Genomic DNA, 11,113 nt, shown 5'->3' on the forward strand with positions numbered 1-11,113 from the left:
ACAGAGGAAAACAAATAATGAAGATTACAAGAGGAGTAAATTAAGACAAAAATGAAAAAGAAATAGAGGTCGATGCCAAAGGAGTAATAAAACCACAACAATCTCTGACAAATTTAACAAAGAAAAAACACAAATAACATGAATAAAAATTTAAATGGGGATCATCAGAATAGACAAAAGAAAGCAAAATAATAACATTATAGAACTGTGCTAAAACACATTAGAAAACAGAGAAGAAATGGATACATTTAAACATTAAACTGCTCAGCTCAAGAAGCACAGACTGAGATAGAAAATTTGAAGCAGACTCATTCTGAAAGATGAAATTTAACTGCACATTGAAAACATTTCCCCCCAAATACCAAACACCTGACACAGAGAACTTCTCTGGTAGCTTCTAACAACATTCAGAGCAGTTGCTCTCAGGTGCTTTCCGGTCAGTGCCAACTTATAGCAATGCTGTGTCCAGCAGAACGACCAACTGTTCAGTTCCACATCATCCTTACTGTCTTGTTATGTTGACAGGGAGCTGCTAGGGGCAGGCCAGATTCAGGATGTGCAACAAGGGGTATCACTGCTGATTTTAGATGGATCTTGGCTGAAGGCAGAGAATACCATAAAGCCAGTTACCCTTATTTTATTCACTCCATTAAGGCATTTGTGTGGATCATTACAAAATGAAATGAAAGAATAGCCTTCCGAAGAATGGGAAGGGCAGAACACTTCATTGTACTCTCGTGGAACCAGGAAGTAATTGTGGAACATAAAATGAAATAGCACGTGGTTTAAAGTCAGGAAAAGTGTGTGTCACGGTGTTATCTCCTCACCTCACTTGCTCAATCTGTATGCTGAGCAATTCATCAGAGCAGCTGGATCAGATGAAGAAGAATGTACCATCAGGATTGGAGGAAGGTAGAGGAACAACCTGCGATATGTGGGTGACCTATCGCTTGCTGAAAGTGACCAGGACTTGAAACAATTGCTGATGAAGATCATGGATTGCAGTCTCCAGTATGGATTCTGATTCAATCTAAAGAAAACCCAAATCCTCATAACTGGACCAAGAAGTAATACCATGATCAATAGAGAAAAGATGGATGTTGTGAAGGATTTTGTCTTTCTTGGATCCATCATCAATGCTCAAAGAGGTAGAGTAAAGAAATCAAAAGATACGTTGTGTTAGGGAAATCTACTGCACAAGACCTCTTTAGAGTGTGGAAGTGCAGCATGCTATTTTGAGGACTAGGGGGCATCTGGTCCAAGGCATGGTGTTTTCAATGACCTCATATGCAGGTGCATTTGAACATCGAATAAGAAAGATTAAAGAATGATGAACATGTTTGAATTGTGCTGCTGGGGAAGGATATTTATACTGCTAAAAGGACATGCTAAATGAAACCCTAAAAGGACAAACCAATTTCTTTGCTAAGAAGTATGGCTCCAGGTTGGAGAGTGGGGCTGATACGCATGCCCACACAGAAGCAAACCAAGAAGGAAAAAGAGGGAGGGGTTGTCTAGACCCCATACTGACACACCAAGCCCAGAGGAAGACATCCCTGCATGGAGCTGCTAAGGCTCAGAGAGGCCTGAAGGGCTGACAGCAGTTCAAGGCATGCTCTCCCCTCACTGGAGCCTACTGTGACAGAGGACAACCACACAGGAAGACCCTGACCACATCAGCACTCAACATAATCGAACTGTCCAGACAGTTTTGCATCTGAGCTCAAACAAAAATATCAGAATCCAACCCAACGCACGTGATCTTTGTAAACAAACATGGTTCATGGTTCTGTCACTCAGCGTTAATTCACGTTGTTAGTACGCGTTGTTTAAACCGTTTGCAGCTGTGTTCCAAGCGTTTTGCTAAAATTTTCTTAGTTTTAGTGGCTTTTTGTACTGTTTTTAGATTAAAAAAAAAACATGAGTCCTAAGGATCCCTTTTAGAAAACAGTTAAGGAAATGCCAACAGCAGTAAAAACACACCAATTAGATTTTTTTTTCTTTTAAGTGAAAGCCAGTCAGGTCCTATTGAAAAAAGGCAAGAAGGAAAAAAAAACTCCTGAAAAGCAGCTCCCAGTTGATTTGATGGAAGGGGATTCCCCTTCCAAACATTGACTCTCTCTCCATCCTCCACAGATCCAGATCCTCATCAGTCTCAAGGTGCGGGCCATACTGTAGTTGTTAAAAACGTTTTAAATGTGTGTTTCTTATTTAAATTATAATACTTAACTCTGAACTTTGAAGTTTCTGTGTAATATTTCATATAAAAAAGCAAGATTAGGGTAAAAACTTGGTGGTTGAGAATGGATTGATCCGTTTCAGTAATTTCTAATGGGAAAAATTGATTTGGAACTCGAATGCATCTCATTTTGACGCTCCCTCCAGAGCAAATTAGCATCAGGATTCGGGTTCTACTGGACTGGGGAGATCATGTCTTGAGCTGTCATCAGCCCTTCAGTTAGGCTGATGTGAACCCCCGAGAGCAGGGGAACCAAGAAGGGAACATAACAGATCAGCAATGGGAGCAAAGCCAAGCCACAAAGCTCCTGAGCAGCCTCCAAAATAGATTCAGGATAGAAGGGACAGCTCCCGGAATTCCCTCAGGACCAGTGGGGAGATAGTCATGAAGGTCAGTGGACGCACTTGGAATTACGTAGGCTTTTCTGTCTGTTTGTTTGTCACTAGTTATTATTATCTTTTTTTGTTTTGTTTGTTTTCCTTTTTATTCAATCTCTTGTTTTCCTTTTGTTTGCTCTGTAATCGCTGATTTGCCTACTTGTATAAGATCGGCAGGGAAGCAAGCTTGAGGGGAAAGCAATGGGACCAACAGGTTTCTAAGGGACTTGGAGGTAGAAGGAGGTGGGGGCAGAGGGTGGTGAGCAAACAATGCCTTAGGCCGGGAATGACCAGGGAATTAAGATCAACAACAAGGAGGACATAGAGATCTTGGGGGTGTTGGAGCAACAGAAATCTAGTTAGGAGTAATTACTAAGAGGCAGAAAAAAGGCGAGCATGGTTGTGGGGCAGGAGGAAGGAAACAAACTGACGGACTTTAGGCCTCTGCTCATGCCCTTCCTCAATGCAAGAACATTTTGTTCTAACAAACTGGTATTCTGTGATGCTCACCCTCCTGGCACAATCGCTGAAGACAAAATGGGTGCATAAGCAAATGTGGAGAAGAAAGCGTATAGTACCCAGAAATCAAAAGACATAGTGTCTGGGGTCTTAAAGGCTTGAAGTTAAATAAGCGGCCATCTAGGAGAGAAGCAACAAGCCACACCAACCTGTGTGATCATGAGGTGTTGATGGGACCTGGTAACAGGCATCAGAAGACCCATAACAAACACATAAGCAAACACACAAACAAACCAAAACATATTGTTGAGATAGAGGGGGGCTCAGACCCAAACAGATCTGTCCATCTAGACAATGGGACATCCCCTCACAATGCATCCATTCTGTATCAGTCTATGTGGCTCTCCTCTGCTTCCATGGCTTGTTGAACTATTTCACTTGGTATTCAGTAAATTCAGTAAATTGTTATAGTTTTGCTTTCTGTTGATACCTTAAAGACAACTTGGATTTTGTCCGTCAAAAGTGCATGGTTTTGATCATATGCCACCTCTTAAAATGGTTAATTGACCAGTCATTTTGGGTTTACCGACTATGTATTCCTTATATTTTCTCTTGGTTCTTCTTGCATTGTTTAATATTCTACACATAGATTTATGTACCTTTGCAACTCAAAGCTTAAGCTTTTTCTTCACGTCTTTCAGTTTAAGAAATGCTGATTGTGTTCTTCAAAATTTCTCTAACTCTAGGTGTCTGTATATTTCATTACAATACTTTGTCTTTTCCAACTTCCATTTGAAACTTTCTGTTCCACCCTTTTATTTTATCATTTCTTCCCCCTATTTTATATATTCTACATTTGATAAAATGTACTGTCTTCTGAAATCCACTTTGGTCTTTCTTTCCTGTCTTTTCAATCCTTTGATTTCTTCATTTGTGATCCTCTTGAGTCAGGTCTTACGTCATGTTCACTGCATCAAACCTTTTCTTTTTATGTTCTCTAAATTGAGGTGGGCTATCCCTAATTTTGGGTCTTGTAGAATTGCTTTAGTTGTCTTCAGCTCCAATTTGAACTTATGTATGAGTAAGTGATGGTCTCTCCTAAAGTCAGTCACGGGCCATTCTTAGCTTAATTGTACAGAGATTCTCTATTGTTTTTTCCCACAAATATAGTCAATTTGATTCCTATATATTCCTGTTTGCCAGCTCTACTTGTGTAATCATCACTTAGGTTATTGAAAAATGTATTTTCAATAAAGGGGTCACTGATCTTGTGAAATGCTATTATGAGATGTCCATATTAATTTCTATCACGAAGTTCATATTTAAAAAAAAATGCATCCTTTGTATTTGTTAGCAACATTCTTATTCTAGGTGTTAGTAATTGTCAATGCATCTTGATTGAATGTTTGAATAATTTCAGACTGACAGTGTTAGTAGAAATCTTCAATATCTTTATCACTAGCTTTAATAATTTGTATGTGAATTTGAATAATAGTTGTATTGACTGGATTGCTTATAGACATACAAATATATCCTATCGCGGACTGAATTGCACTTCACGATAGATCTTTAAATATAATTTTTGATGGTGAATATGGTGTTATTCTTCTTAATTCTGTTATTCAAAGTATAGTAAGCCTTATAAATGATTGATTCAAATGGAGCCTATGGGTCCATTTCAGCTCACCAATGCCTAGTCTTTCAGTTTGTTGTACTGTGTTAGCATGTGTGTTGCTGTGTAACTGGTTGCTATGCCATCAGTTTTTCTATTACATCAGGGTCAACGTAGTAGACAGGTTTATGTGGAACGTCCAGACTGAAAGACTGTGAATAAGAATAGACTACCCACTTCTGAGAGATTAGTCAATAAAAACCTTATTCATAGCAGCAGAATCTTGCCGTATATAGTGCCAAAAGATGCTCTTTTCGCATGAGAAGGCATATAAAATTGGGGAAGAGCTGTCTTCTCAAAATAGAGTCAACCTCAATGACTTGGATGGAGGAAAGCTTTCAGAACCTTCATTTGCTTATGGAGCATAACTTAAAGTCAGATGAACAGTTTCAAGCACCCATTAACAATGAGTACATGGACTATATGATGTGTGAATCTAGAAATTTTGGATGTCATACCAAAGAAATTGAATGTATAGGATTGATATTATTCAGAAGAGACATGACATAAATTCTATTAAAAGTGTTTCAAATCATACAAAAAAGAGTCAAAATTCCTAAATTAATTTTATGAAGTGAGTATAATCTTTACACTAAAGACAGGTAAAAACAAACAAACATTAAACCCAAAAGACAAGTATAGATCAATATCACTGTGAACATCCCAGCCCAGCCCAGATCAAGTCCATAAGTCTGATATTAGCTCATATGTCTGATACTAATCTATAAATTCCTCTTCAGACTCAAGCAACACATGCAATGATGCTGAATGCAGGGAGATCACAGGCCTGTGGGTGGAAAGTCTTGTGGACCTGTAGCAGTGTAAGCATCTCAGCACTGACAGGGGTTTCCATGTTGCTCCTTCAGCTCCTGTGCTCTAGCTTAGCTCCATGAATATTCTCAACAGGAATATCTCGCAGGGTGTCCTATTTATCTCCTTAGCGCCATCAAAGAAGTCATCAAACTGAAACCTGATTGACGGGCTAAACTCCACCCACTCACTCTTAAGTCTGAAATTGACAACAGCTTATGTAACTACCAGAGGTAATAAAGGGCTTCTGTATTAGCAAAGAAGTAAAACACCATCTATTTATAGATGATATGATCCTATATATATAGAAAAATCCCACATTCAAGGAGAAAACTACTAGAACTTATGGAAGGATTCAACAAAGTCACAGGGTTACATAAAATATATATCTGTGAAGTACGGGATGGCATGAGCGAACTTGTAGAACATTATGAGGACAAATATTGTATAAGAGCATTGTTATAAAGCAAAAACACAGGTAAACACTTTCGTAACAAAAGAAACACACTTTGAGGGTTACCTGGAGGGGGATGAATATGGCAGTTGGTGGATTGGCTTAGAGGGAAAGGGATAGGGTAGAGGGTAGACAGTTATCACTTTGGGTGAAAGGGAAAATAATAAAGAAAATAATAAACAAGAAAAAGAAGAGGAATCAAAGCAGAGGCACTACTGGGAAGTTTGATATGTAGTTCAAGTTGTTGAATCCTAAATCGATTATTTGAAATGTAAACCCCGAGCTAATTCAGAAAAAAAAGGTTTAAAATATCAATCAGATTTTTGTACACCTAGCATGGCAAGGTCAATGCCTCTATAATAACTACAGCATTAGCACACAGAGGGCGGGTATTTCGTCTGTTTTGGTCATTGTCTCATGGTCGATTATTAAGCCAGTGAAGTTGACACTTAAGATGCTTGAAAACTCTGTTGAATACAAGAAAAAAAGACAACAATTCGTGCATTACAAACACTCTTCCTGAGGCTCCTTTAGTGCCAGGAACTGAGAGATAAAGGTGAGTGGAGGGAGGCAAGAAAAATTACAAATTGAATGTGGAGATTAAAATAATCCTCAAATTTAAAAATAATTTGTCATTCATTTGATGTTTTGAGTACCTCTGTGATGCTGGAGATCTACTGAGTTATAAGTTGGGCTGATAACTGAAAGTTCCGGAGTTCAAACACACCAGCTGTCCCAAGAAAGAAAGCTGAGGCAGCTTCTAATAAGACTTATATTCTTAAAACCTTACAGCAGTAGTTCTACTTTGTCCTATAGAGTCACAGTGAGTCTGAATCAATGCAAGGGAAGTGGAGTTGATTTCTTTTAATTTCTTTGGAATACTTGGAAGTTATGCCAAATATATGCTATATGTTAGCTATTTAATGACGTTGGACAGGCTTGGATAGAGCTTCTGGGCAAGGCGGACAAGAAATAAAGGAATGGTAATTATTTTTTTTAATTAGCCACTGAAAACTCCATGGAGAACAAAAAAAATTGTCAACTGTGTGGCTGGCAGATCAGCCTTGTGAATCAGAAAACATTCCAAATACAAAGGGCTTCCTGAGCATACCAAGACTGAAGAAGTAGAGAGAGGACGCGGCAAGGCGTTGGAACTATGTCGTGAGTCAGAGTTGCCTGGATGGCAGCTAACGACAGCAAAACGAGGAGAACATCCACACACTTGGAAATAAATTCCTACATTTTGGCTAAAAGGAGGAAACTAGCATATGAGAGCCTGGATAGATGAACATAGTTTCCTATTTTTGCAGTTTGTTGTGTTTGAAAGGCAGAATGTATTTTCATTCTCCACTCACATGTGCAGCTCAGCAGTGAAGCGAGGCCCTCTATCTAATGTTCATCAACATTTTTTTGTTCTAAAGTTTTCAATGAATAGAAACATAAAAAGTGAATTATAGGAAGAATAGCTACCTAGGCAGCAGCACTGCCATTATTTCAGAGTGATTTTAAAAGATGATAGATTAATACACTTAACCATAAAAATTGTGCCCTGATGTTATTAGTCGGCTTAGTATTCACTGAAATATTATTTTTATAACTAGAAATATCAATCTATCTATTTCAGACTATTTGCTATAATGAAAGTTTACTGACAGTATCTGTGAAATTTACAGTGAAGACTACCCATTGTTAAACCGAATGAATTTTAAATCTATTAACATAGATGACAGAGACATGGTGGATATTTGGAGAAGTAGTATACATTCACTTCTTGGCATTTAACTTGTAAAATTAGAATTATGAAAATTTAGAGATTATTAATATTAAATGTAACTTGGTTGGACAATAAATTGAATTTAAATGAACAAAATATTAGAGAATGATTCCATAGTAAATTTCTATTTTGCAGTTTGTGAGTACTTGGTGGAACTGTCAGATGAGTGTTGAGCTGTTGAACTGAAGGTCAACTGTTTAAATCTGCCAGCAGCTCCAAGGGACAAAGTGGAGACCCTCTGCTTCGATAAAGAATTATCTTATGGAGAACCCTAAGTAGCAGGTCCCCTCCATCTGAGAAAGTCTCTATGAGTTGGAATCAACTAGATGGCAAGGAGGTTGGGTTTCAACAGGTTTACAAAGTAAATATGCCTGTGCAAGAGAGAGCATGATAAAAATCATGACCACTAATCAACATTACAGCAGTGAATATGGTTAACTGAAAAGTTGGTGGTTCAAACCCCCTAGCAATGCCAGGATAGAAAGATGGGGCAGCATTTTTACAAAGAGATCTACAGCCTTGGGAACCCTATGAGGCCGTTTCATTCTGTGCTTTAGAGCCTCTATGAATAGGAATAGACTCAATATCAGTGGTGAGTATGTTGTTGTTATTGTTGTGTTAGGTGCCGTTGGGTTATTTCTGGCTGACACAAACCCTATGCACCACAGAACTAGTACTGCATGGTCCCGTACCATAATTACAGCCATTGCTTTGTGTGGGTCCATTGAGGACATAGCAGGTTACACATTAGCCTCTTAACCCAAGATAAGCAGTTTGAAACTAGCAGGCACTCCTTGGGATAAAGATGAGGTTTTCGATTCCCATAGAAAGTTACAGTCTCAGAAACACACAGGGGACATTCTACTCATCCTATAGAGTCACCAAGAATCAGAAAAGAATAGAGGGCAGTGAGAATGATGATGTCTTCTTCCAGGCATGGTCTATCCTGAGAACATGTTCAAATTATGTGAGACCAAGTGTTTCCACCCTTCATTCTAAGGAACATTCTGTTTGTACTTCTTCTAAGGCAGTATCACTTGTTTATCTAGAAGTAAATGGTATTGTTAATAGACTGTAAGAGTTCATATACACTAAGTTAATTATAAATGATCGAATTTAGTCTTCAAAACAAATATTTAAGCTATTAATAGATTCTAGCATACCAACAATGGCTATGAGAGCATATGTTATATTGTGCACATGATCACCATGAATTGGAGCGGATTCAATAGTAACAAATGACAACAATGTGGTCTTTGCTTATACAATATGTGTATAATATAAAGCCTATGGTGGTCAAATGATGATACACAATTAATTATTATCACAACTTTAAAAATGTTCAAATACAACTTTCTTATTTTTTAGAGTATAGTACTTATTTCTTATATTAATATTGCAACAGTGACAGGGCACTGATGCAACTCTGAGGAGGATTCAGGGAGGACATGGAACAAAGGATATCATTACTGACATCAGATAGATTTTGCCCGAAAGCAGAGAATACCAGATATATTTTCACTTTATTTTATTTTATTGTAGGCTCCTATAGCTCTTATCACAATCCATACATCTGTACATATGTTGCCTTCATCTTTTCACAACATTTTCTTTCTACTTGAGCCCTTGGTATCAGCTCCTCATTTTCTTTTCCTTCCTCCTCCACCCTCACTCTTCAATGTCCCCTTGATAATTTACAAATTCTTCTTTTTTTTTTTCATGTCTTACACCGACTGCTGTCTCCCTTCACCTACATTTCTGTTGTTCATCCCCCTGAGAGGCAGCCCAGATGTCGATTACTGTGATTGATTCCTCCTTACTCCCCCCCACCCTTCTCTTCCCCTCCCAGTATTACTACTCCCTTATTGGTTCCGAGGGGTTTATCTGTCCTGGATTTCCTGTACGTGAGCTCTTATCTGTGCCGGTATACATGTTCTGGTCTAGCCAGATTTGTAAGGTAGAATTGGGGACTTGTGTTTTATTGAGTATACAAGGGTTTTCAATTGTATGGAACTGTGTTAGTTACACAATTTCATGTGAAATTGATAAAGTGAATGGGTGGAGTTTAGCCTGTCAATCATACTACCTGATAGTACCTACTGGTGGGCATGACCTTCCCATGTGAATTTTGGGAACTTCATCTCTTCCTCCCTGGATGTGGGACACTCTCTGCTCCTGTTGACAAGTCACACGGAGCCATACTGTTGGAAACCAGAGGCATGGAGATGCTTCCACTGCCACTGAATCCATAAGATTTTCCACCTAGAAACCTGTGATCTTCCTGCATTCAGCTTTATTGCATGCATTGTGTGAGTCTGATGAGGAATTTATAGACTAGTATTGGACACATGGGCTAAAATTGGACTTGTGGATTTGATCTAGACTGGGCTGGGTTGTTTTGTTGATGCATAATTACTTCTTGATATAAAGTTCTCTTTTACTTAATATGAGTGTCTCTGGATTTGTTTCTCTAGTCGACCCATTCTAACACAGGTTCATAATAAACTATACTAAAAGAGTGGGAATCCCAACCCTTGATTGTTCTCGTGGGGAATCTGCACATTGAAAAAGAAGCAGCATTCAAAGAGAACAAGAGAACACTGCATGATTTAGAATTAGGGAAGTTTTGTAATGAAACTTATTCAATTTATATGCTGAATGAATAGTCTGAGGTAGGGGGGCAGAAGAAAATAAAGAGGAAAGAAGAGAATAATAATTATATATCTATATAGGTATGAGTATAGATATGTATATATGCACATATAAAAATTTAGGGGTATTTGTTTATGTGGGTGTATAGATGTGTGTATATGTGTATGTGTGTGTATATATATATATACACATTGAATATATACATATATTCAATAAGGAAGCAGATGGACTTTGGGCCTCTACTTAAATCTTACCTCAGTACCAGAACAATTTGTTCTAATAATGTGGCACTGTACAATACTCACCTTCCTGCCACAATTGCTGAAAGCAAAATGGGTGATTAATGGGTGTTGAAGAAAGCTGATGGTGCCTGGCTCTTAAAAATATAGAGCATCTGGGGCTTAAAGACTTGAAGTTAAACAAGTGGCCATCTAGCAGGGAAGCAACAAAGTCCACATGGAAGGAGCACACCAGCCTGTGTGATCATGAGGGAATAGGTATCAGATGTTCAAATATAAGCAATCAAATTGACTTGAAGGAGCATGGACCAAGTGGAGACTCAAAACCCACCTGTAATATATTTGGAATTCCCTCACAGCAGGGCCACATGGAAGTCTAGGGTGCAGTATAGCACTGTTGAAACACATAATTATCCTCTAGTTCTTTAATATTTCCT

The sequence above is a fragment of the Echinops telfairi genome, unplaced genomic scaffold, assembly GCF_000313985.2.
Source record: "Echinops telfairi isolate 266 unplaced genomic scaffold, ASM31398v2 ScPeMD7_7468;HRSCAF=8506_0, whole genome shotgun sequence".
In the NCBI taxonomy this organism is placed as follows: domain Eukaryota; kingdom Metazoa; phylum Chordata; class Mammalia; order Afrosoricida; family Tenrecidae; genus Echinops; species Echinops telfairi.